General features: G+C 54.5%; 1 long non-coding RNA gene across 4 annotated transcripts in view; it reads right to left on the bottom strand.

The window, feature by feature from the left end:
* Positions 1 to 25816, bottom strand: part of LOC101691570 — a 156885-nt gene that overhangs the window by 20012 nt on the left and 111057 nt on the right. For all 4 annotated transcript variants that reach the window (XR_001178869.2, XR_001178867.2, XR_001178870.2 and 1 more), the window contains exon 2: positions 11967 to 12035. This is a non-coding gene — a long non-coding RNA (uncharacterized LOC101691570). The remainder of the gene's footprint in view (positions 1 to 11966; positions 12036 to 25816) is intronic.

The following is a 25816-nucleotide window of genomic DNA, read 5'->3' as shown; positions in this document are numbered from 1 at the left end:
CTAGGGCAGGACGAGGTAGCAGTTAAAGCTCTCCAGGTGATTCCAGCGTGTGCCAGCAACCCAGCGGAGAGACGGCCCCAGGCCGGGGAAGGTGACCCACCACTATCCTGACAACGGGAAGCCCACAAGAGGCTCCCAGGCAGACGCTGTAAAAGCCTGACAGCTGTCAACCTGGAAATGGGCATCCTCGTCGCCAGATGGGGTGACTAGATGGGGAGGAATTCCTGGAGGCTGTGTCACCTCGTTTCCCATCAGAACTGGGCGGACACCTCTCAGTGTCTCCCATGAATAACCACACAAAGCCTCAGTTCCCTCCCCTAATAAACAGCACACAATGGACCAGCTCCCATGAGCTAGAAACATGAGCTCATTCAACAAAAAGCATCATCTTAATAAAGACAGTGGTATGGCACTAGGGCCTATTTAGAAACGGGGAGCATTAATTCTCCTTCCAATTGGTAAACTCCCCGGGGCGTTGAAACCCCAGTCCTCCCACGAGGATGCCTTCAGAGCAAAGGGAGATTTCCCATACACTGAGCGCAGCCCTGCAAATCAGCTTGGCCGGGGCTCCACGCTGGGTTGGAGCAGGAAGGAAGGAAGGAATTCAGTGAGAACCAGCAATGGAGAGAGGGACAGATGGACAGGTTGGTGCTCTGGAAAAGAAAGAGGAGGTCATGTGTGAATTGTTTCTCCTGCTGGGAACTGTCTTTTATTCCATGACTCTCCTCCCTGCTTGGCCTGCCTGAAATGCTGAGGCAAGCTCTTCCTTGGCCCAAACCATTAAGTCCAGGATGGCACTGGGGGAGGTGGGGCGGGGCATGGAGAAGAGGAGGAGGAAGAGGAGGGGGAGGAGGAGGAGGGGAAAGAGAGAAGCTCACAGGGCTCTGGCATTCTTAGGTATCCCTTCCTGGCAGTTCCCGGAGGAGCTGGCTTTTCCGTGCCCCGCTTGCATCAGCCCTGCCTGGTTAGCCCAGATGCGAAGAGGAGTCTGTAACCCTCAGAGGCAGAGCCCCCTGACCCCACCGCGAGTCTCTAGGGGGCTAAGGTTCAGCACAACAGAGCCCACCAGTACGTTCCCATCCTTTCTCAGAGGTCCTGCCTTCTGCTCCTTCGGTAGCCGATCCGGAACAAGGTAGAAGAACTCCAGTTCTCTGTACCACGGGTGCGGAGGAAGCAAGGAAGGAACTCGGGTCCTTTTTCTGTTCCGGGGGGTCTTTTGACAGGCTCCTGGGCTATCCCAGTCTCACGTGTGCAGGACTGGCTGCTGGCACTGGCCACTTCCAGGTGCCCCCACCCCTCTCCCTGTACTACGGCCCCTCTCCAGCCTCAAAATCTACCTCCCGCTTGACAAAACCCCCGGTTCCCTCCAGCCTGTAAACCTCGTGTGCAAATGTCCTGACTCTTGCAAATGTGTTAAAAAATAAACTTTAAAAAGCTTCCAGATGTTCTGTTTGTATGGTGGTGTTTCTCTGCGGCTGTCTCCAGAGGCCAGCGCCTGCGGTCCAGCATCCTGACTGCCCAGAGGAACTACGAGGCGGCCAAGGGGCACGGCCTGGGGCTAGCGGAGGGGGATGCTCCTTCCACTGGGACTACCCTCCACCAATGGTTCCATCAACACCCCCCTACAAAGGTGCGACTCTGCGCTTCCCTCTTTATTCTCCCACAGTCCGTCACGGCCCATGTCTTCCTAGAATACATCCTCGGGGTTCTTTCTACGGAGCATAGAGACCTCCAAAAGACCCCAAAAGGGCAAGCCTGAGATCCCTGAATGAGAGGCCTTCAGGATCCACGTCCTCAGGGTGCCCACCTCATTGCTCCCTTGACATCATTCTACCAACCGCCTTTGACACAGAGTCGAGCACGAAATGACACGGTGAGTCCCTTACATGTAAGGGGTGAAATGGTGTTCACAGCTGGTCAAGGCTCCTGGGGGCTGGTGGCCTCTGATCTGTAGGAAGGAAATTGCCAACGGGCAGCCCTGGGCACACATGGCCCCACACGCACCCTTCCCAGCACACACACACCTGAGGGCAGAGGATTCTTTGCACAAGGTGACGCCTGCTCCCTTTGATGCTCGCCGGATGTGTTCCCATTGGGTGAGAACCAGACCTCAATAAAACCGGGCATTATCAAGAGGCTGGTGGTTTGTGATTGCCCCCGCCTGTTATCTCTGTGGCCCCGGGTGGGGCCGCTTTGCGGTTCTCCACTGAAAAGCATTAACTTCTAGGTGGATCAAAGACCCTTCCGAACCAGCCAGCCTGGGTCTCTTGTTTACCCCCATGAGATTGTGCCTAAAGATGGACTTTCAAGATAATAGGGACCCCAGTCCCACCCTCCCCTCTGTCCTCTCCTCATCACGCAGCCTGTCCCTCCAGGGCCACCCGATGACCAACCACAAGGCCCTTCTCCTCTCCCTCTTCAGATGGCTCGTTTAACGACAGCTAATCGGGCACGGGGCCCCAGAGCGGCCGGCTCTGCTCTAACAACGGGGACCACGGGCACAGAGAGACACCTACTTGCAAGCCTTGCAAGAGCTCCTCTGTCCTCTGCCGGGGATGGGGTTCCAGAGGACAACGGGTGCTACCCTCTTTCCTTAGGAGGGATAAATGCACAGGTGCCCTCACCGGGTCCTCTGTGGGGCTCTCCTGTCTACCCAGACGTGGGAGGGCCCGTGGCCAGCCTTCAGTGAGGACACGGCGGGATTTCTGACCTGTCTTGATCGGAAACACCAAGGACAGTCAACCACATGGGAGAGAAAGAGCTCGCGCATCCCAGGACTGCCATGCCAGTGGGCTTCAGGGGCTCCGAACGTTCCTTCTCGGCACCTCGCAGGTGTGTCCCGGGGCAGTGGGAGGCTCGCTGTGGCATCACACATCAACGGACGAACGAACGAATGATTGATGGAACCAGCGAAACACGAGCAACCCAGGCTAGTCATCTTCCACGTGTGGGAGGGACGTGGGCGCCCGACACTCATCCCTACGGGCAGGAAAACAGTCCGGAGGCAGTCTGGAGACATCTCCGCTTACAGGAACGGAGTCAAATCGAGGACAGAGTCCCAGATCTCGGGCAAGTGCCCCCAACACCCTGTGACCCACACGGTAAGCAGGAAGGAGAACAGTGCCTAGTCCGTTGTAGGACCATCGTGAGGACTGAGTGAAACGCAAAAGGCTCCGTAAGGGTATCTGTCAGCATCATCGCACCTACCCCATCTGTACAAAAAAATACAGGAGCACGCTTCCTGGGAAGGGGGGACCATGAGCCAGCGCTTGGTTATTTTCCTGGTCTAGACCAGACCTCACAGGTGTACAGGGACTCCAGGCCCATCTGACGTTACGTTTCTCTTTTCGTTTTGTTATCAATAATGTTGTCTGTAGCCCTTAGATTGCATGTGTGGGACTGCGTGCTTAGTACAGGGGACAGGTGACACGGCCCCGCCTCAGGAGCCCCCACTGTGAGCCAGGCAGACGGGGCGACATGAATCGAGCTCCAGCTCTGCTGCTGTTCTACCTGGAAGCGCATGGACGTCCTTGGGCTGCAGCTCCTGGGTCCCACCCTTGCCTCTCTCCTCCCTGGAGACACTAGTGGCTGGACAGACAGCTCAGGCCACCCAGACGGGCAAGGGGGCCTCCAGGGTCTGGCCCCAGCACCGCCACCTGGACGGCAAGGGGCGTGAGTGCCAAATGGACGGGGGACACGGGGCCTCAGCACCCGCCCGTCAGGACTCGGCCAGGCTGCTACCCAAGGCTGCAGCTGGGCTTTCAGAGGCCCGGGGAGGTCAGGCAGCAAGTTCACAGGACAGGCCACCCACAAGGCACATCAGGGCTGCTGGACTGTCCCCGGGGCCAGTGCAGCTCTGGCCCTTGGCCCTGACTTGGAACACTCAACCATATGGCTTCCCTCGGAGAGGATGAGAAGAGGAAAAGAATAAACCGGGGGCAAGAGAAAGAGCCACACCTCTCTCTGGACACCGGGGACCCTTCCCGGGCTTAGGGGAGGGGAGGCTGGCACAGCCCCCAGCAGCAGGTCGGAGCAAAGCAGGCGGGTGTCCCTCCAGGAAATGGGTAATCGTGACCGCAGCGTGCCCACGAGGACCGGGGTGTCCCTGTGTTCTGCATGCAGGGCCGGGAAGAGAGGCTCCCAGGGTCGGATCTGAACTTTAAATGGCCTGAACCTTGGGTTACTTCATGCTTTTCTAATGAAAGATCCAAACTGGATTTTCATGTTTGCAGACACAGCTTTGCCCAAAAGTGTAGGCAGCGGAACAAAACAGGAAGAGAACTCTCTCTCTCTTGTTCTCTCTCCCCCTTCCCTCCTGAAGTCCAGGGCGGGGGCTTGGGGAGGGCAGGCGAGGAGGCAAACAAAATCTTGGCAGCCTGGGCCTGTAGGTCCCCTGGAGCCTGCTTGTGTTCTGTTAGAAGCTTTTCTCTTTTCTTTGGTCCCGCAGACACCAGTTGGTTGGTCACTGGTCCGGGCAGGGGTGGGGGTGGAGAGGAGCTGGGTGAGGCTCGGGAAAAAGAGAAGAAAGTGGTGAAGAATGGATTCTCCGGCGCAGCTGGAGAGAAAAGAGCCCGCGTGCCTCATCGGGGCGTGCTGGGACTTGCTGGACACCAGAGCCCCAGCTGGCAGAAGGAGGGTGGACAGTGGAACCAGAATTCAAAGGGGCAGCCGGAGGGGGGTGGGGACTATGGGGGAAGAGGGGGAGGTTTCAGTGAATCATATAAATGAGAGACAGAAAGGATGTCAGGCCACGTTCATTTCCTTCCTCTCCTAATGTGAATTATCTCATTAGCCCCGAGGTTCCCAGAGGCCGATGCTAAATGATTCCTGTAATGGGGAGCTCAGTCCCCAGCCTCTCTATGGGGTCAGACTCCTAGAAGGGCTCTTAAAGGGACAGTAGCAAACCACGTCAGTTAATCCATGCGACACGGAGTGCCTTCTCCAGATGCTTCATGCAACGTTAGTCAGACCCTTGCGTCCTGTGTTTCCACGGACGAAAATTTACTGTGAGGAGACAGTTACGGACATCGGGATGGGCTCGTCAAGGACACCCCCTTCCCCACCAAAAATGAGAGTCACCGTTCAAACCCCCGGCACCTGTAAATGTTGCTTTACGTGCCAAAAGGGACTTGGCAGGGGGGATCAAGTTAAGAGTCTTGAAATGGGGAGAGGGGATGCTAGATTATCCAGATGGGCTCTGAACGCCACCACAAGGGTCCTTATCAGAGGGAGGCAGATGGAGGGCTGAGCACAGAGAGAACAGATGTGGACGCAAACACCGAGGCAGAGGCTGGCGTGATGTGGCCACAAGCCAAGGAATGTGGCAGCCTCCAGAAGCTGCAGGAGGCCAGGAACGACTTGTCCCTGGAGGCTCTGTAAGGGACGGGCCCTGCCCACGACTTCATTTTTGTCCCATAAGGCTCATTTCGGTCTTCTGGCTGCCGGGACTGTAAGACAGCACATTGGCGGGTTGTTGTTTTTTAAGAGAGAGAGAGAAGGACAGTATCCACACACATTTCCCTGCATAGCAGGGGGAGGGGCAGAGGGAGAAGGAGAGAGAGAAGCTTAAGCTGGGTCCACACCCAGCATGTGAGCCCAATGAGGAACGTGAATGACCCTGAGATCACGACCTGAGCCAAAAATCAGGAGTTGGATGCCAAACCCATGGAGCCACCAGGTGCCTTACATTTGGGTTGTTTTAAATCACCCAGTTGCTGGTGACGTGTTACAGCAGCCCCCCGAAACCAGGATAGATATGAATCAAGTTCTTGCTACCAGGCTGGTCTTCAGAGCCTTTCATGGCAAAATAAGAAACTGGAGGAACATCAAAGAACTGTTCAAAAGTAACTATTCCATGGGTTCAACAAGGAAATACTATATAACCATAAAAACACTGAAATATCATTTTCTTAAAAATAAAGGATGAATGTATAACTGAGTAGAGATCCTGAGTATTTTCCTTTTATAAAATTTTCCAACAGTAAGCAACTTATAACTACGTCTGTCAACATATAAGTCACAATTTGGCAGAGAGAGAGGCTGAGAATCCAGGCTGGGTACCATTCTGGATTGTGAAGACTGTCCCCTGGCGAAGGTCTCTGCTCATACAGGCACCTCAGCCTGGCATCATGGCCCTTGGCCCACGGGCCAGTGGGCTTGCAGACTCTCGTCCCTAACATGCAAATCAGTCCTGTCTCCTCACAAGCAGTCTGGTCCCAGGGACCCCTCACCTCAAGCCTGTTCTCCTACCCTACCAGAGAGCACATTCTTGTCAGCCTCATATTCTTAGACCAAGGCGTGTCTAACAAATTACTACAATCTGGTGGCAAAAAGCAACAGAGACTTCTGTCCTCCTAGTTCAGGAGGATGGAAGTCCAAAATCAGGGTGTGGGCAGGGCTGGTTCCTTCCAGAGGCTGGGAAGGGGAACCCATTCCGGGCATGTGTCCCAACGGCTGCTGGCTGCCAGCCATCCTTGGCTTGTGGATGCTCCCCTCCAATTCTGTTCCCATCTGGAGACCCCCCCATCCTCTCTGTGTCTCTCTGTTCCCTGTCTCTCCTCTCCAACTTGTCAATGGATCCTTCGTGAATCATACTTGCAGAGACCCTATTTGCAACCACGCGGTCACATCTGAGGTTCTGGGTGGCCGTGACTTCTGGGGGATGCTCTTCGAGGCACTGCACAGGTGGCCTCCACGACACTCTCTCCTCCAGCTTCCTTTACTTCAAGTCTCAGCAACTCCACAAGGCCTCCTAGGATTCTTCCTGGTCCCAGATGTCAATCACTTCTGGAAGGACTAGGAGGCAGACAGAGTCTCCTGCCATGACAAGAGCGTGCGGCCTCAGGAGAGATGGACTTCTCCACTGTGCAAGGTTCCTGCAGAGAACACCTCTCTGGAAAGCCTCAGCGGAGATCCTGGTCTGGCCAGGAGATGGAATGAGACGGTCAGGGAGAGTCTGGCTTTAGGAGAGCAGGAACTGTGCCGGATTCACTTGGCACGGTGCTGGGCAAGGAAAAGACACTCACCAGGTGTTCACTGCCCCACCAGAGAGGCCCCCGCAAACGCCAGCGTTCCTTCTTTCATTGAATATTTGGAACATTTTGGAACAAAACAAAGAATTTGACGATGTGTATATTCAACGACTATTTGCAGAGCGACTTCTCCATAAACCGCACTACGAGATACAATCTGACATTCCTACACGCCTCTCTCTTCTTTTGTGGCAAGACGGTGACAGACCACAAGGCCAGAGATCATTAAATCAATACCTCCACGATTAGGCAGACTGAGACCCAGCGCCCCCAGAGTTTCTATATGGGCAGGTGGTGGGTTCCTCAGGAAAGCCTATGAAATAAGGCCCTTGCTCCTTGTCGGCCCACTGCAGAAGGGACAGAAGGCAGAGGAGCTTTCTCTGCAGCAGCCAAGGGCAGTATCTCTGTTCCTGCTGCAGCCCAGACAAAGGACACCTGCCACATGGTGATTTATCAGCCATGAGAGGTCCAAGGATCTCTTAGGCCACAGGTGGGTGTCTGGAAAGCCACCCTCCCGGGGAGCACAGACCACAAACCCTGCACAGTGCCTCATCCCCGATCTGGGTGGCCCTTGGCCACTCCCGAAGCCTCGCCACAGTGCTCAGTGATCTCAGCTGGCCTCACACAGACCCTGTCAGGGGAGCAGGACAAGTGATGTTATTCTTCCCACTTTACAGATGGGGAAACCGCCTGAGTGCTGGATGACTTGCTCAGGGCCACCCAGGGAGCGTGTGTCCCGGCCAGGAGCCCAGTGCCCTCCGTCCGTAGCCCAGGCAGGCAGGTGGCATCCCCACCGCCCCCCTGAGTGGCTCCCGAGCGCTTTAGGGCCTTCCACGGGAGACAACAAATACCGGGGGCGGCTCTTCCCTTCGGGCGCTGGGCTGCTTTTTTGGGGACCTTGGGAAGCCTGACTCCCTAAAACTCCCACTCTTCCTGGTCCATCCCTCGTCCTCCTTCTGCTCGACGGCTGCACGTGGAAGGGCAGGGGCCGGCGGGGGCAGGCCTGACCTGTGTCTGGACTGGGCCTCTCCCAAGAGTGGCGAAGCCTGCCTTTTGGGATCCAGAAGGAGAAGCCCTTATGTATGTGTGTACTCTTCCTGGCCTGGAGAAAGAGGTAGGAAAAGCAGAGCTGACCTGAGGCCTCGCTCTCCTCTTGAGGTTTGCCCACCTGCCCCACAGAGGTTCTCCAAGCCGTCCCCTGTTGTATCACGCTGTCTCAAGCCACCCCAGGAAGAGGCTGGGTGACTTCAGAGCAGGAAAGAGCTGGAAGAAGGCTACCCACTTCTGGGGCCACAGGTCAACAGGGCAGGAGCTAATTATCTTCGGGTCAGGCCTCTGGAGGAGGAGGTGGGGTTCCTTGGCTGGGGCCCCTGGCCTGACAGAGCCCACACCACCCAGAGGCATTCACGGCAGAGCTGATGGAGGCCCAGGAGCCAGGACTCGGCAGGCGGCACCTGCACGTGAGCCCGGGCCAGTCCCGTCCACAGCCCGCGCCGCCTGGAATGCCCGGGATCAGGCTGGCTCCTGGGACCTAGCCTTCCGGCCAAGGCTTCCCCTTACCAAACCACTTCTCGGTCCCCTTCCTCGTCCTGGGTGGAATGTGTGTCATCTTCAGAGGGCCCGGGGACACGTGGTACAACCCAGAGCTGCGTGGGCTCCTCTGCCTTCGGGGTTCAGAGGAGAGGAGAGGAGCCCTCGGAAGGTGAGCGAGAGGCTCCGCAGGCTCTGGGAAGCCCAATCTTGGCCGGTGTCCGGTTCCCATGACAGTCTTCCTGGCAGCGTTAATAACTAACCCCGTCCCAGACAGGTGCTGGCGGCCTGGCCTCAGGAGTTCTCGCGCAGGGTTGACAGTGAGTCACTTCCCTTGCATAGTTTGCTTGCAGACTGAGTCACCCAGAGGCCGAGCCTTCCGTACATGTTCTCACACCTGGGCCAAGGCACATTCGTGCCCATGTCCTCGACCCCCTCGTCTCCAGTCAGCTGCGCCCTGCGAAGTCGACCCTCACGGCCGGGGCCACACAAGTGTCCCCGTGAGCCAGCCTCTGCCCTGCCCCCAACCCACCCACTCCCTCAGCAGGGACGGTGACCCCGGGGCCCAGGGAGTCTGGAGAGATGTCAGAGATGGGTGCGGGACAGGTGGTCCCCTGGGCCCGATGCTGGGTCAGGTCTCTGTCACCTCGGACCTTTACCCTAAAGAGCGCTCTCATACCTTCCCACTCCTCCACTGCCAAACGAAGGACGACCGGACGTGGAAAGTTCTCAACAAGGAGCCAAAGCACGAAACTGTGAAGCCATGTTGGCTCCACCACTCTGGGGAAGGACAGAGGCTCTGGGGTGGTAAACTGAGTCTCATGACTGTGGCCATGCTCTCTGTGCACTGCATCAGGTGGGAGAAAGGCCTGGCCTGGCAGGACCAGGACCAGGTTGCATGGGCTCTGGGGACACCTATTAAATAAACCTTGCCTGGAAGAACAAACTGTCAGGGAACCCTTCGTCCCCCGACTCTTATATGGTATTTTCCTACAAAAAGGATTTTTATTGAAGACAGAGAGAGAGAGAGAGAGAGAAATATGAAAAATTAAAAACAAAACAAAACAACAACAAACAACAAACCCCAAAATGTCACTGAAATCGTTTGGGGATTTACTCCTGTTTAATCCTGAGAAAGTCCCTCCTGCCACCTGGTTTCCAAAACAGATGCTAAACACAGATGAGCTCAGGTTGGACCGCGCTGGGCGTCTCACGGCCAGGGGCTCCTGGCAGGTGCGAGACTATCAGGTTGAGAAAAGATGACACTGTTTCTAGCATCGGAAGATGTCCAGTGTGCAGGCGTGGCGGGAAACCTGACACCTCACCAGCGCCTCCCCGCCAGCACCTGGCCTTTTGGATGACCTCCCCTTGTCTGGAGGAGGCGATGGGGTGACAGGGCGCTCCCTGGGGGCGGGTGGCCCCATATCGCCCACTCTCAGGAGTCAGAGTGCAGCCCATCGGCAGGGCTCTGAGACCACGGCTACAGCCCTGTGCACCCCGGGGAGCCCCCCGAACTTTCCAAACTGAATTTTGAAATCGGTTTTGGCAGCCGTGGCCATGGCACACCCACCCAGGCTGTGAGGGCCTCTCCCCACCACACGCGTCCTGCACATCGTGTCCAGGGCCCCAGCGCCGAGGGGACAGAGGCCAGAGGGAGCAAGGCTCCACCCCCAGGGGCTGACTTGGGGAGCCCGAGTGAGTCATCAGGCCTGAGCGGTGACCACGATGTCCCAGGGTGAAGTGGGAGGCCTGGGGACAGAGCCCGCTGCCCAGACGCGAGCCACGGTGACTCACATTTGGACCCCGAGGGAAAGTTCCATCTGCGAGTCCTCTGGATGGCTCCCGTCTCCCGGGTGAGGTCATCCGCGCTGCCGCTCAGAACTGGGACATACTTCTTTCTCCCAGAACCCCGGCGTTTCACTCGCAATTATGGTTAGGGCAGAAATCCTCATCCCAACCACAGCCGCTCGCCCTGCCCACCGCACACACCCGCACACACGCACGCACACACGCACGCGCACACACACACATGCATACACACAACAGACGGACGGTAGGGGAGAGGGTGTCCTCCCTGGGTGTCGGGCTTTTGCATCGTTCTTTATGCCAAGGGGTCAAAAGGCAGCGACGGGGACGGGCCTTTGAGAGGAGGGACACTAAATCTGCGCCCGTTGATTTGACCGTGTTGTCGCTGCTTCTGACGATGGCCCTGTGGGCCCAGCCGTCAGGCTACCATCTTGCTCCATGTCCCCAGGGGCCATCGGCCTGGAAGCCGAGGAGAGCACAGCCTCGGGTGGAAAGAGTCCCCAGCAGAGCAGCGCTCAGGAGCTTGGCAGGGTCGTTCAGAAATACACTCGAGCCTGGGAGAAACGTGCAGGTGAAGACCTCACCCTGCTCACGGTCCTGTGCTTTGCAAGCGAGTGTGACAGGGCGTGTGCACTCGGCTAAGACTTTGATGGGGAGCAGGAGGCATGTGGCCTGACGGACTGCAGTTTCCGGTGCACGTCAGCTCACAGGACATTAGCTAACAAGCACCATGACTAGGTCCTCATGGAAACGTTCTGAGAAAGACACGTCTGTCGGGCGCGAGCTCGGGGAGCAACTGCCAGGATTTAGTGTTCTAGGGGGTGGAGGCGTGAACACCGTGAACACCACTGGACATCACCCTTCTGCCTGATCCATGCGGAATAAGATACGTAAGGAAGGGAAGAGACAGGGCATCTGCTGAGGTCTAGACTTTTATTGGATCCACTGTATTGTCCCATGTAACCCACGACCTCCCCTGAGGACAAGGTATCAGCACCAGCATCTTCTAGGTGAGGAAACAGAGGCTTAACAATGCACCCAAGATCCTATCCGGAGCTAACGAGGGAAAAAAACACCCGCTGACATTCACTGTGTGCTTTGTCCGTTCCGGGCACTGGGCCAGGCATCTCACTCATCTCGTGCCACGACACGGCAGGGACGGCTCGTTCATTGTCCCCATTTTACAGATGGGAAAACTGAGGGCTAGGGAAGGGAAGGTCAGCAGCGATAGAAGGCAACCCCGGGTGAGCAAGCGTTCCTCTGCGTCCTCATCTGTGGGCTGGGTATGACACGCTCCCCTGCTGGCATTTCGAGAGGTGAGAACGAGTTCACCCAGGTAGACGCCGTGAGAACCCAGCCCGCCTGGAACTCACTGCAAGGACTGTTAGTATTTATTAACCTGTGTCTCTGGACCTTCTCCGACAGCGAACTGCAAGGCTCCTCCTGCCAGTCAGCCCTCTGGGCTAGCAGGCGGGTGTGGGTGCAGGAGGGCTGTCTGGGGAAAAGGAGGTTGGCTGCAGAAGGAATAAACCCCCACCCCCACCCCGAGCGAGCGGAGCAGCAGCGGTGTGGCTCTGCTCTGATTACCGGCCGCCTCACCTTCTGTCTTGTCCTTCTTTTCTTGGCTCGGAGCACCTCCCGAGGTCAGCCTCAAAGCTCTGATTTCACCTAGAAAAAGAAGGGAAAGTTATGCCAGGAAAAGCAGAGTAAAACTCATCTGCAAACTTAAAATCTAGAGGGAGTGGTCTCCGAATGCCCCACAGCCTTCCAGGAACATAGGCGTTTAATAATTGTTTAGTCTTTAATATAGAATAAAACTACATTCCTTCTGAACAAAGGCAAAAACCCATTTCCTCTGTCAGTCACAGACACGGCAAACTGGAAGGTGACTTTCAAAGAAATACAGATGTTCATTCTAATAAGGAGACCTACAAGAAAATGGAAGGAAGGTTACATTGGAGAGCAATTTTTTTCAAGTTAAAACTTAAATTTACAGGGGGCTTGTACACCTCCCCCCCAAAATAATAATCTATTGTCACAGTCCTGAGTTGTTCTGTTTTGGGGGCCCCTTTCCTCAAAGACTCTTATGACACTGTATCTGAATTGTTTTATGTTCTGACCACATGGCACGTCTGAGTTCATGATATGGATCACCCATGAGGAACCTCTAGCTCGGTGCCCGGTCCCTGTCGTTATGAGCTAGACCTTCCCTGCCTCCTGCGTGAGTTTCTGGAGTGCAAGGTTACGACGTGTCATTCCTGAGCAAAGGCACAAGGTTACCGGCAGAGTTGCCGCTGCTGCTAAAATAGATATTTAATCTTTAAATCCGACCTCTGTCCAACCTGATTCAGACACCAGGAAGGGTAGTATTTCAAAAGGTGTTTAAGATAATAGCCCCATTCTAAGCTTCCCCATCATTAGACTCAAAGAAATCACTCTAGCCCCCTAGGCTGGCAAATGAAAACAGAGAGAAGAAAAAAAGGGGAAAAATAATACCATCAGATTTGAAACAGAAAACTTGTAACCTTCACTCACAAGGGAGAGGATTGTTTGGGTGGCGTTTTGTTCTTTCCCTGGATGCACACAGACATCATCTTGGGGCTTGGATCACTCCCGTGGTTTCTAGAGTTACGGAGGACCAGGTCCAGGCTGGTCCTCTGTGGCCAACCCCACCAGCCAATGCCCACTGCCACCACACACCCTCCAACGCCAAGTCGGGCAGCAGAACGGATTCCCACTCCTGTTACTGCCTTATATAGGGCCACCCCCACACCCAGCCCAGGTTCAGTCTCTTAGGTGCGGAACATCCCATAACCTCATTCAAGCTCAAGCCTTGCATGGAAAGGACTGTAGCCTGACCCTTTCAGGGGAAATAGGAAATTGGACACAAGGCGATCTAAGCTCACCCATCCCCAAGACATTTCAGTCCAACCAAAGCAAGCTGACCTCGGGAAGTGGGGAAGTGGAAAACCCTAGGGTAGGGGGAGATCTGGAGGAGACGAGGGGTTCTCAGCATCCAGGTTCCCAGACTTGGCTACCTGCTGAAACCACTGTTCCCCATCCCCCTGGGCAGCCTGAAAGATATCTTGAAGCCTAGACCTCGTTCCCAGCAGTTCTGATTGGCAGAAACTCAGTATTGGGTTAAAAAGAACTGAAGCTCCCCAGGTAAGTCTAACATGCATTGAAATGTAGGGACCATCTGGAGATTCTTTAAAAATTCAAAATCAATGGCTCTGAGGGGGCGGCCTGAGATCGTGCCTCTCTTACCAGCTCCTGGGTAAGCCCAGCGCTGGTGGCCCGCAGAGCACGCTCTGGGTGGCCCCGGCTTAGCAGGGGTGCCCTCTAACACCTGCCTTACGTCCGGTTCCCCTGAAACCTCAGGCAAATGGATCCCACTCCACCCTCCCGAGCCTCCCCAACCCCTGTCCAAGAGGCCCTGAGGCACAACCCCTGAGGTCCAAGAGGCACAGCTAACCTGTGGAGTGCCAGACGGGGAGAGACGTCACTCACATCCCAAGAGAGCTGCGCCTCTGCCTCCATCCCCCACCTGGATCCAAGCCCCAGCCCAACACACACTCTAGGAAGCAGTGCAATCAACAGAATGGTTTTTTTTTTTTTTAAGATTTTATTTATTTATTTGACAGAGAGAGGTCACAGTAGACAGAGAGGCAGGCAGAGAGAGAGAGAGGGAAGCAGGCTCCCTGCTGAGCAGAGAGCCCGATGCGGGACTCGATCCCAGGACCCTGAGATCATGACCCGAGCCGAAGGCAGCGGCTTAATCCACTGAGCCACCCAGGCGCCCCAGAATGGTTTCTTTCTGCTCTGTTCCTTAACGTGAGTGGGGCTCTTCCCCTCTGCTTTCTGTGCCCACAGGCTTATCAAGGGCCGGCAGGCCGCAGGCCTCCAGGAAGCCCGGGGACCCATGGATGCAGCCTCTCCCGGCCCCCTGGCTCAGCATCTGCCGCATGGAGCCCTGCACACCCACCTCCCCGCTGCCCTTCCGTGCCCAGTGTGGACCACGGCAGGACCCGGAGCAGACGGCACTCCCTCGGAACAGGCCAACGGCAGCAGGCCACACCTGGCACCAAACCGCTATGCCATGGGCTACCCACAGCTGGTCCCCAAAGGTCCCTCCCTTCCTTCTGTGCGCCCACCCTGACTGGTTCCTTCCGGGGGTCTCCGGGGATGCCTTGAGCCAAACAGCACCTAGGGGTTCTTGGCCTCACCACCTCCAGCCAGGATGGAAGGGGCTGGTCCCCTGGCATCCCTCCGACGGAGGATCAAAGGGCCCAGCGGGCAAGGCCACAAGAAGACACTGGCCTGCAGCGCGCCCAGACCCACCCCAGCCCGCAGCCTCTCCAGAAAGCGCATCACCACCTCCGTCGGTCCTCAGACAACAGAAGGCCACGCACTGCGGCAGAGGGAGGGCAGGAAATACAGGCGAGATCAGAGTGGTGCCTCTTCGGCCAAAATAAAGGTTTCAGGTGGGAGAATTCTTGGACCTCCTGGATGGGTCCAGCCAGGGTCAGAGGGGCGTGACTTCCACAGAGCAGGTCAAGTCGCTGGCAGGAGGCCAAACCACTGGGTCCCATTTCGAGGCACGTACCGAAAGGCCAAAGCCCACTGAGCGTAGGAGGCAGTGCCCAGGACTCCCAACCATGAACATGTTCTAATTTCTTATAAAACTAGAAGGAATAAAAGAAGTATAATATGAAAGCTCACATCTCAATGAATCTGGCCTGCACGGCAGTCATCCTACACCACAGCGATCAGAAAAGGCCATTTTTAAAAATTTTTTTTTTTTTTTAATGTTGGAAAGGGGCTCATGACGACAAAAATGCCTAAGGTCATGAGCGTCTGATCCACTCCGAGTTCCACTTCCTTCCAACCTCCAAACCCGCCATTCTTCATGCGGACCCTTTGTGGAAGGCCTTTGGCAGCCCTGGAGGCCACTGCTCTTTCCCAAAGGCCCCCAGGCCAGCCCAAAGACCCTTCCCCTAAGTGCCTCCCAGCAACACTCCCCTGACTCCGTCCCCGGCTCGCCGGGTCCACGCAGGTGCGCTGGGCCTGCTTCGGACCAGGCAGACAGCCCAGCAGCTCCCACCCCCGCTCAGCCTGGCAGGTAGACCTGCCCCTCTAAGTCCAAACACACGCTCAGCCCCCTGCAGGATAAACACTGAGCATACATCACACCCAGGCCTGTAAAAGATAATTACCCAATCTGATCTGGGCAAATTAGGCCCAGGGAACCGTCTAATTCGTACACTGAACTCAAGGGTTATATCGGCAGGAAAAATTAACCTGGCTCTTTATTGGGATTTGCCCCCAGGTCAGGATTAGGGATTGCTTATCTTTTTAAATTCTCTAGCTGAGGAAGCCTGGAAAGGCTCTCTCTGCACCCACCCCTTCTCCGTTCCATCCCATCCTGGTCCGCCAGCTGCCCAGGGGTCTTTCCTACAAACTCGCTCAATAAAGCCCCAATGAGAAGAGACAGACAGACGACAGTTATTTTTTCACAAAAGAAAAGTTGAGACATCCCAAACCCAAATTAAGGACTTTATTAATGGGCACTGACTCAGAACGAGTAAACAGAAGAACTGACATGCCCAGATGGCAATGTACCTCCTAATTATTCTGGCCCAACTGTGAAATGTGGACTTGGAAAACACTCACAAATGCACATTTCCCTAAATAAATATGCTGTCTCTCTCTCTTCCTCTCTCTCCCTCTCCCTCCCACCTCTGTGGAGGAGTCTCTCGAGAGGAGATGCCATGAACAGGGGTTGCTCGGTGCCCATCCCCTTAGCTCATCACCGGTTAGAACACCCAAGACCTGTTGCCGGGATGTCAGGACAAGTGGACAGCAAATGAGGATTATCCTTCGTCTAACCAAAATAAGCACCGTGGCAAGACAGCCGGCTTTCCCCGCTCTTTCCTAGTGTACCTTGCAGGGGGTTTCCCCTGGGGGGAAAAAGTCCCCTGCGGACTCCCAAGTCAGTGCTGTAACAGGGAGACGAAGCTCTGGCCCACCCAGGGGTATTTAAGGCTCATACGTTTGTGGCTCCTGCAAAGGGGGGGTGTCCGTGTGAGGACGAAGGCAGTGATGAGCACACAGGCCGAGCGGTGCTTCGGGCCAACGTGATCTACCCATGAAATCATTGCAACGTGCCTCTCCAGGAGACGGAGATGGCTTTTCTGAGCCTACCCTGGAGCCTACAGTAGGTCCTCTTGCTTTTTAATCAAAGGGCCGTGGGAATGGATCGTATATGGACAACCTGACCTCAAAAATATATGTCTGTGTGCACGTCGCTCTGTCCGTACGTGTATACTCCAGGACAATGACTTTATGGGAAAGAAAACCAGTTCCACACAACAGCCTTTGGCTTCAACCAACAGAGATCTAGTTCTCTTGCTCTTGATCCGCAAGGATTCCGGGCGAGCCAGCTAAGAGATGGGGAAGAGGGAGCCGGAATGGGCGGACTTACTGTCAGCGGGATTACTGTCTTTGTAAGGAGGTGTAGCCGGATCTCAGCCTCTGAGTCCAAGAAGGCTGAGGCAAGTGTACACTTTTTGGAAGGAGACATCCATCCCGTGCCAACTATATTAAGGAGCCTTGGAGGAATAAAATGGACATCCCAAAGTCTTAAGTAAGAAATAAAATGGACATCCCAAAGTCTTAAGTTAGAAATAAAACTATTCACACAATTTTTAAAGAGAACAGTCAGAATGGAAGTTGCAGGATTGCTTGTGAAGTCAGAAAGAGATACAGCAAGCTTGACCCCAAGTTGGGGTTTGAGGTGAGATCCAGCAGGGGTGCACCTGGGACCTCCTGTATGATCCCCAGAGCAGGGGTGAGCCGCACCCCAAGGGGCAAGTGTGGGTGACTTCAGAGGCAGCTGTAGATTTCACCAAAGGGAGAGCAGCACCTTCCCCTGAAGGGTGCAGTCCACACCAGCTTGAGCTATAAAACCTGACCAAGAATCTTAACCTAGCCAACACGCTGCAGGCCAGAGGGTTAACAGACCTGCTCCGTGGCATTTTCCAAATACCTGTGCCATTATAGACAGAGAGCTCTGAGGACACTAGCCACTTTGGTTCACGACATGTGTCTCCATGCACTTCCCGGAGCTTCTTACATAACCCCTGCCTGGAAACAGGGGCCAAGCACCATGGAAGCAGCTGAGGCCACGCCAGAAATAAGGGGCCTGCTGTTCTGCAAAAGCATGCAGCGGGACAAGTGGATTTGTGCCTGAAAATCAAGATCCTCATGGGCCTCCTTTGGGTGTCCAGGCCCAGGAACTGCGCCCCCCCTCCTCTTCCTCCTGGGTCCAGTATAGACGGGGATCCCAAGGCTCCAGCCCCAGCCCTGCTGAACGCCCATCCTCTCCACTGGTCCTTTAAGATTTCCCCCAATCCCTGCCCCTGTCCTTTCTCCTAAGCTCCAGGGTGCAAACGGCCTTCAGGCTGACCCCTGATTCCCAAAGGACCTTAAGTTGTCCACATTTAGTGGTAAGTCCTTCTCTCCCCCTCAACCAGGCTCCCCTCAGCACCTTCCCATTCAGTGAATTAAACTTCACTCTCTCAGTGACCCACATGGACAATGTCCCCCCAGATCGCATGAGTCACTACCCCTGGTCAGTTCTTCTGCTCATGTGGTTCATGATCCATCTTGTCCATATGTCCCCATATGGACACAATCCATATGTTCCCCCATAGCCATGACCACAGCCGAGGCTCTCGTTAGCCTCTAGCCCAGGTGTCCGCATAATAAAAATGTCATTTGCTGAGTGCTCACTGTGTCCCAGCACTTCCCATGGATTCCTTTACTTAAGTCCCTCATCTGGGGCCACGTCTCCCCCTGTTACCTATCCCTTTGCACACTAGCTCTATTTCTCAGCTGAAAAGCTTCCCATCTTTGGTGCCTCAGGTCCTTTGCACTTACTGCTTCCTGAGCCTGAAACAGTTTAATGTCCAGAGTCTCAGCTCAGACCGTGCTTTCTTAGAGAGGCGTCCATGATGACCCCAGGACACGGGCCACCCAAGCCATATAAGCCACACAGCTCTTCACAGCACTTGACCTCATCTGAAATGACCACATGTGTTTATTTAATTCTAGTTTGTATCTCTGCCTGCCGAGAATGTACCAGGTTCTCCACTGTATGATCGGCATCTGTTGGAGGATGAAGCCCTCTTTCGGTTAAAAGAATGAATGAATATTAGTTAGGATCCCCGTGTGGAAGACAAGGTCCCTGACATACAGAAAGATTTAAAACTAGTTCAGGGTCATGAGGCTAGTAAATAGTTGAGGCCACATTTGTACCAAGCTCCTCTGGCACCCAGGAAAAAGCTGACAGCACCCTTGCTGCCTGTCTATGGCTACTGTAAGGGCCCCCACCCGGGCTCCCTGCCTTTCAGCTTGCCTGGTCAGCCCCCTCTGTATTGCTCACCCAGGCTACCATTCTGAAACAGGGATTACGTCCGACTGAGCTTGCCAGTCGACAGCGGCTCCCTACTGCCTTTTGTGCACAGACGGAACCTGCCCGCCTCGAGTCAAAAGCCTCCCACTCTCCATGGTTCCTCCCCTCTCCCCAGCCCTCCCTCCCACTCTGGGACTTGTTCGTAGGACTTCTCCGTTGCTATCTAATCTTCACTTCCCTGCACCTGCAAGGCCTCCCTCACTCTGCGCCTCCCTAACACCTTCCCTTGAGGACCGCCCAGGTACCGCCTCCTACAGGAAGCCACCTGACTTTCCAGCCCTTGGTGGTGGCTGGGCCTTGAGCCACAGTATTCCCTCTGGTACCCTCTATGTGCACCAAACCTGAGAACACAGGGAGAGGTTACCTATCCTTTTTCCCCCCCGCAAAGAGATCTTAAATTCCTTTAGGGGGGGAATTTGCCTCCTGTGTGGGGCTTCCTAGAGCCCCCTGGGGTAAACAGAACCTTAAGGGGAGGAGCCCTGGTGCCCTGTGCCACCCTCCGGCCCGCGGGGCTCCAAAGAGGTGGGTGGCTGGCCACAGCACCGGCAAAGCTCTCTCCCGCCTGCCGAGCCAGAGCGGCTGTCCTTGCTGCCTCGGGAGGCTCTCCGATGCCTCAAATCTTCCCCAACAACCCACCTCCCCCTGGAGATGCTAACAGTAGGCCCAGTCTGACCTCTCCCCCGGATCTTCACTGAGCGGAGTCCCCAACAGGAGGCCAAAGACAGAGGCCAACCCACTGTGCCGAAAAGAACGGAACCAAGGAAGGAAGGAAGGAAGTTAGTTAGTTTACAAGTTTCTCTCTTGAAACCACATCTTTGCCCCCTGGGGACACCTTCTGCCCATACGGTCAATAAGCCCTCCGGAGCCGGAGCATCGAGGTGGAGTGTCCCCAGGTGGCGGTCAGGACGTACCTGTGGCCGAGCGCCTGCCGACGGCTCACCCAGAGAGGCGTGCGGCCTGCACCCTCGCCCTCTGGCCAAGCTTTGGCCTCCGTCTACGTCAGTTTCACCGTGTTTAATGGAAAATAAAATGTTCAACTCAAAAACACTTTTCCAATGATATTTTCAGGGAAAATGAGATCACAGAAAACGAGGGAGGTAAGTTTACATGGTGGAACCCCAAGCCACATTTTTTTCCCAAAGAATCCCCCGAGGAGTTCGGGTGTGCAGGTATCTACCTGGGGAGACCTGGCCCTGGAGGCCACCTGGACAGCAGCAACACGCACGGTGCCGTGAAGTCACGCCGCTACCCAAACCCACACCCTCAGTGCAAACAGCCTCCTCCCCGCCGAGGCCCAGATGGATCCTGAGGTCCCTTAGGTTTGTGAAAGCTGCTGACGGCCCCCTCGCCAGCCTGGGTCAGCCCTGTGCCTCTGCCAGAGATACCAAACGTTTCCTAAACCCCAAGCCCAGCGTACATAGCTATGAATAGTTATTAACATTAACTGGGGGCATTAATTAAAAACTGTTCAGCCAGGCAAATGCTCATACTTTTAAAAAGTCATTTGGGTAATCGCCTTTCCATGCTACAAACTTTCCGAACGTCTGACAGGTTGACATTTCATAATGTTGTTTGTTTTAATCAAGAAGAGGGAAGGAGCCAGTGTGGTTCCCGGTTCCTTTTTCAGGTGCCTTGATTTATTGATTGGCAAATCCCCACTTAATAGCTGTAAAGCAGGCTAGGGGAGAAAGAGGCTCCCACCTCTCTGGGTTGGTGTCTGGGCCAGTGATGAGGGACGTGCCCCAGGGCATTGGCACGGCTTCTTCCATCCTCCTCCCCCACCCAACACCCAGCAACCAGCTTCTCCTGGGTTGCACCGTGGGACCTCCCGAACTCTGCTCTAGGCTGCCCACCACCCCATCTGTGCCCCCTCTCTACCAGAGAAGGGCTACTTCCAGCACAAATATACAATGGAGGGGCTCCTACTTCAGCAAACTTAGGAGTTGGGGGGCAGTGGAGACTTGGCTCTTAAACTCTCAAATTTCTTTCTTAAGGCAGCAGAACCCAAAATCCAGGCTGGCCTGCATGAGTTGGAACCCCAGACCCACCATTTACTCTAAGTCTTGGGCTTCTCTGTGCCTTGTTTCCCCATCCATCAGCAATTTGTATAAGTTGAATACCCGCCTGTAGGGTTGTTTGGAAAGTTAAATTAAGATCAGTAAAGCGGGGCGCCCGGGTGGCTCAGTGGGTTAAGCATCCGACTCTGGATTTTGGCTGGGGTCATGACCTCAGGGTCCTGGGATGGAGCCCCACATCAGGCTCCACATTCAGGGGCGGCGTCTGCTTTAGAGTCTCCCTCTGTCCCTCCTCTGCTCGAACTCTCTCTCTCCGTCTCTCTCTAAAATCAATAAATCTTTAAAAAAACATATTGACAAAGCACTAATAACAGCATCTGGGGCACAGTAAATGCTCTGAGTTTAAAAGCCCCCCCTCCCCCACAGGAATAAAGACACCAGCCTCTATGTGAAAACAGAGTTGAATTTGCCTTGGTTGACAAGAGCACCAAGGACCGGGCCTTAGACCATTTCTCCAGCTTTCCTGTTTCTGGGGTAGGGTGGTGGTGGGGTGGGGGGCTCCAAGACCCCTCCAAGGCCCAGCCGGGTCCCAGGCACAAGCAGTGACAGCCGCTGCCCATTCTGGGGACCGAAGGCACTGGGCACTGAACTTTCCATCTGACACTGTCAGCCTGCCCAGGCCACGAAGTCTTTTATGGAAAGACAAACAAGCTTTCCCGGGAGGCTGCCCGGAGCGCGGCGGGCTCCCTCGCCAGGTGCCCCCAGGTCCGGGGCAGGCAGAAGACACACGGCCAGCGACGGGGAGAGAGACATGAGGCTCTTGGGGAGGCGCACACTCGCCACCCAGCCCTTCCTCAGGACCACACTGCGACCTGCCTGCACGAGGGACACAGCAGCAGCCACCCCTGAAGGGAAAAGGGGGGAGGGTTCTTAAAGAAAAACCACCCCGAGGCCTTGCGGCAGCCTTAGGGCAACGGAACACGACACAGGCAGGCACAGATCTTATCTGAAATCACTGCACGCCACTAGCGCATTTCAGTATTACTGGAACACCCACTGCCTGTCACATATTACCACGGGCACCGGAAATACAAAGCAGAGAAGGCAGGTGCCAGGCTCCCAGAAAACCTTCTAGGAAAGATAATGTCTCAAACAACGGATGCTCCTATTTCGTGATGTGAATTACATGTGAATTACATGTGTGTGGTGTCCTTTATGCGTGTCATACGTGTGGACGTCTGTATGTTCACACACCGCAGCAAGGAGCTCCAGGAGAAGGCGGCTCCCACCCTCCGGGGTTGGCAGGACAGAGGGCATCTGGGCCGGGGAGAAGGGAAATGGCTATGGGGTCATTTGCCAGTGCGTTAGCTGGGTTTCGTGCAAAGGGGGATGGTGGGCACTTCTGCATAGGAATTCCAAGTCTGGCACTTTCCTAGCTGCACAGTCCTGGGCATCAGGGGTGTTAATACTTGGCTGAGCATCAGCAAAAAGTGAGGAATGCACAGACACCCCCAGGCAGACAGGCAGGCAGGTGATCGATTAAATGCCCAGGGAGAGGAAGCGAGAACACTTGGCAGAGGTGGCGTTCAAATGAGGCCGTCGGGAGGCGGTTGGCTGTGCTCAAAGTCAGACGAGCAAGCGACAGGCCCTCCTGGGAGCCTGCGGGCAGCACAGCCCCGATCTGCATTTATGCTGCTTTATCAACCCCATCGGCAAAATCTGGGCCATCCTTCCTCCTCCCTCCTATCTCCCGGGGATGTCTGGGGACACATGGGAATCGAGCTGGGGCAGAGAGTGGGGTGAGGGATGTGTGATTCTCAAAGAAAGGCAAGCCATGAGCGGAAAGGATGATTATTTCACTTGGGGAAACCACGTGTAGGCAATGGTTGCGGTTTCTTCGGGTGTATCAGGAAATCCTAACAGAAAAGAGGTGATTTAACTGAGACCGGGAAAGAATGTGCAGATGTTTTAAAATATTAAACGAAATTCCTAAAGCCCCATAACATGATGCCTCCTTTCTCAAGCTTGGCCGATTTTAAAGGCCTGAGCTATAACCAGGGACCGAACAGATCATAAGGCTGTTGAACTTGGCTCCCCGGTCCCATAGCAACCAGCCTCCCTCTGGAACCCAGGGACCCAGCCAGGCTCCTCATGCCGTGTGACACCACTGGATTCTGTTCGGAGTATCATCTTCAGAGGCAGTTACTTAAACTGAGAGGCAGAAGTCATTCCAGGCTTCCAGTAAGACCCAGGACCTGTCGGGACTCGGCCGAAGCTGCAAGCCCATCGGCAGACATGTCGAACTCTGGAGGAAAACTGGGAGGTCAGTGGGCTCCAGAGAGATGCAGGGAAAATGGGGGACCACCTGCCAAAAGGCTCAGAAACCCCCAAACACAGCCAAACAGACGGGGAGCAGAGATCACCCATGATGGCACACATACAAAGGAGCACAGAATAAACACGCCTCGCAGCCAACGGCCCAGAGCCTGGTGCAGAAACTCCACAAAACCCAACTCTACAGGGCACAGAACGCAGAGAGATACAGGCTGTGGAGCCAAGCATCACGCCAAGCAAAGTTTTGTTAACTTATGGGGGTGAAGGGTCAAGTTCATAACTGGAGAGAGATTGGGTTTGCCCATCGCCTTAGATGTTTCAGAAAGAACTGGACAGGATGACAGCTGCACAGGTATCAGTGCGAGCTTTAGCAACAGCGGAGTCCAGAATTAGTTGGTGGATGTTTATCTCCTACCTAGCTGCTCCCCCCAGCTCTCCACGGCTCCTGAAAATTTCAGGCTGGGTCTGTATTGTGAGAATTTAGGGAAAGGTCTCACTGTCTTACTGTCCTTACTAAGATGGATCTCCCTTCAAGGCAGAGTCCACAGGCCAACTCATCTTTTTGTGCCATTGGATTAACGTAAAACCCTTCAAAGTCCCACCTTCAGAAATCCCACTTCCAGAACTTCCTCCATTGAGGATGAAGATGGAGATCATTCTACTATATTGTGTATAGGAAGGTGTAAGGGAGTCCAATTCTGCCACAATCTGATTCCAGGCCACTTCCAATGAACAACAGGCAACATTTAACACTCTGTGGTTAGGAGATGGTTGGAAAGTCGGAGGTTGTCTCCTGTACCACCAACGTGGCTCAGAAGCCTCCTAAGGTCGAAAAGATAATGTCTTCCAACACTTCTTTGGTCAAGTGATAGCTACTGGTTAAGTTTCAGAAAGAGACAGCATCTGAAGTTAAGTAGAAGAGGCAGCAGGGAGCGGTGGGGGGACAGGGGCGGTGGGTGGGGTTGGACTGAAGACACGAGGCAAGAAGGCTTCCCCTAGAGGAAGGGGTCTCTACCTCAGCCTGGAGATGTCTGGAGCTGGACCACTCTTGGCCGTGGAGGCTGTCCTGTGCACTACAGGACATGGGATGTTTAGCTGCTTCCCCGACCTCACCCACCAGATGCCAGGAACATCGCCCAGTTGTGAGACTCAAAACTGTCTCTAGACCACCGTCCGATGTCCCCCAGGGAGCAGGAGGATGCCATATCACCCCTGATTGAGAACCACAGGATGAAAGTCACAAGTTGGTCACGAATTAGCAGTGGGATCTGAAGGCTGTCAGAGGTCTCTGTTCCTTCAAGTTCTCATCCACGAGACGAGGACACTGGACTCTACCAGTGTTTCCCACGCTAGGGGTGAGGCACCCTAGTGGTATCTGAGATAGCTATTGGCCACACTCAGACATGCTGTTAGATAAGACGGGAGTCACGCGGAAATGGTTTTCCCTTTTCCCATCTCTTTCCCTACTGATCAAAGCAGGAAAAGCATCCTCTTTTGCGGCTTTAAGTTGCAACCCTCCCTATAAGAGAGAGAGCAATCTCCGGCACAGAGACTTGGGAAAACCAAAAAATCTCCATCCTTTATGATTTCACTGTATTTTCTCTTTGTGCACAGCGACCTCCTAATTCCATTTACGACAGTGATGCAGATTTTCTTCTTCATGTATGTTTATTTACATAACCTAGGAGCCCACATGGAAAAATATTAAGAAAATAATAGTATGTGTGCCAGGAGGGCAAAAATCACAGAAGCCTTAGGAAGTGCTAGAAGGGTTGACACCATCCTTCCCACAATGATTCCTAACTCGCGCTGGACATTTTCTCGGGTGCCTCACACGAACCCCAAGACATGAGGTGAGATTAGTGATTTGGAAATTCTTGAATCCAAGTCCTCTCATTAGTCTGTTGTAAAGGCTGGTCACTTGTCATCTGTCACAGGTTGAATTATGCCCCTCCCCCCACAGAACAAATTTGTAGGTTTGAGTCCTAATCCTTAGGACTTCAGCATGTGATCTTCTTTGGAAAGAAGGTCGTGGCCAGGGTCATCGTTAGGATGAGGTCACACCGAAGTGACATGGGCCTTTAAGGTGACGGGGCTGGTGTCTTTATAAAAAGGGGAAATCTGAATCCAGACACACACACGAAGCACAGCCCATGACAGTGAGGCAGGGACGGGGTGATGCTTCAACGCACCAAGGGATGCCCAAGGTCACCAGCAAACCCCCAGAAGCCCAGAGAGAGGCATAGAACAGATCTCCTTCAAACCCCTCAGAAGGAGCCAGCCTTCTAGTTCCCACAGCTGAGACACAATACCTTCCACCTGCGTAAGCCGCTTTATCAGCAGTCCTTTTTGTTACATTAGCCCTAGTTGACTCATACCTCCTCACGAGTTCATTTACTACTTTGTTGACTGTCCTTGGCACTCATGAACCTCCCTGTGGGACAGGAAATGCAGACATACTTGCTGAGGAACTTGTCTTTTGTCTTCATTGGGAGACGGTCATGGAGGGCAAAGGTCATAAAAACAAAACAAGCCCCCGTCCACCGCCATCAGTGCTTAGGTACATCTCCATAGGCCTGCTCTACGGAATCTTCACAGATTGTATAAATTCACTCTTTGTTCGT

Source organism: Mustela putorius, unplaced genomic scaffold, assembly GCF_011764305.1.
Source record: "Mustela putorius furo isolate JIRA1106 unplaced genomic scaffold, ASM1176430v1.1 tig00000873_pilon_pilon_pilon, whole genome shotgun sequence".
Classification (NCBI taxonomy): Eukaryota; Metazoa; Chordata; class Mammalia; order Carnivora; family Mustelidae; genus Mustela; species Mustela putorius.
Note: the sequence above shows the minus strand (reverse complement) of the source record. Positions and strands in the feature narration are given on the sequence as shown.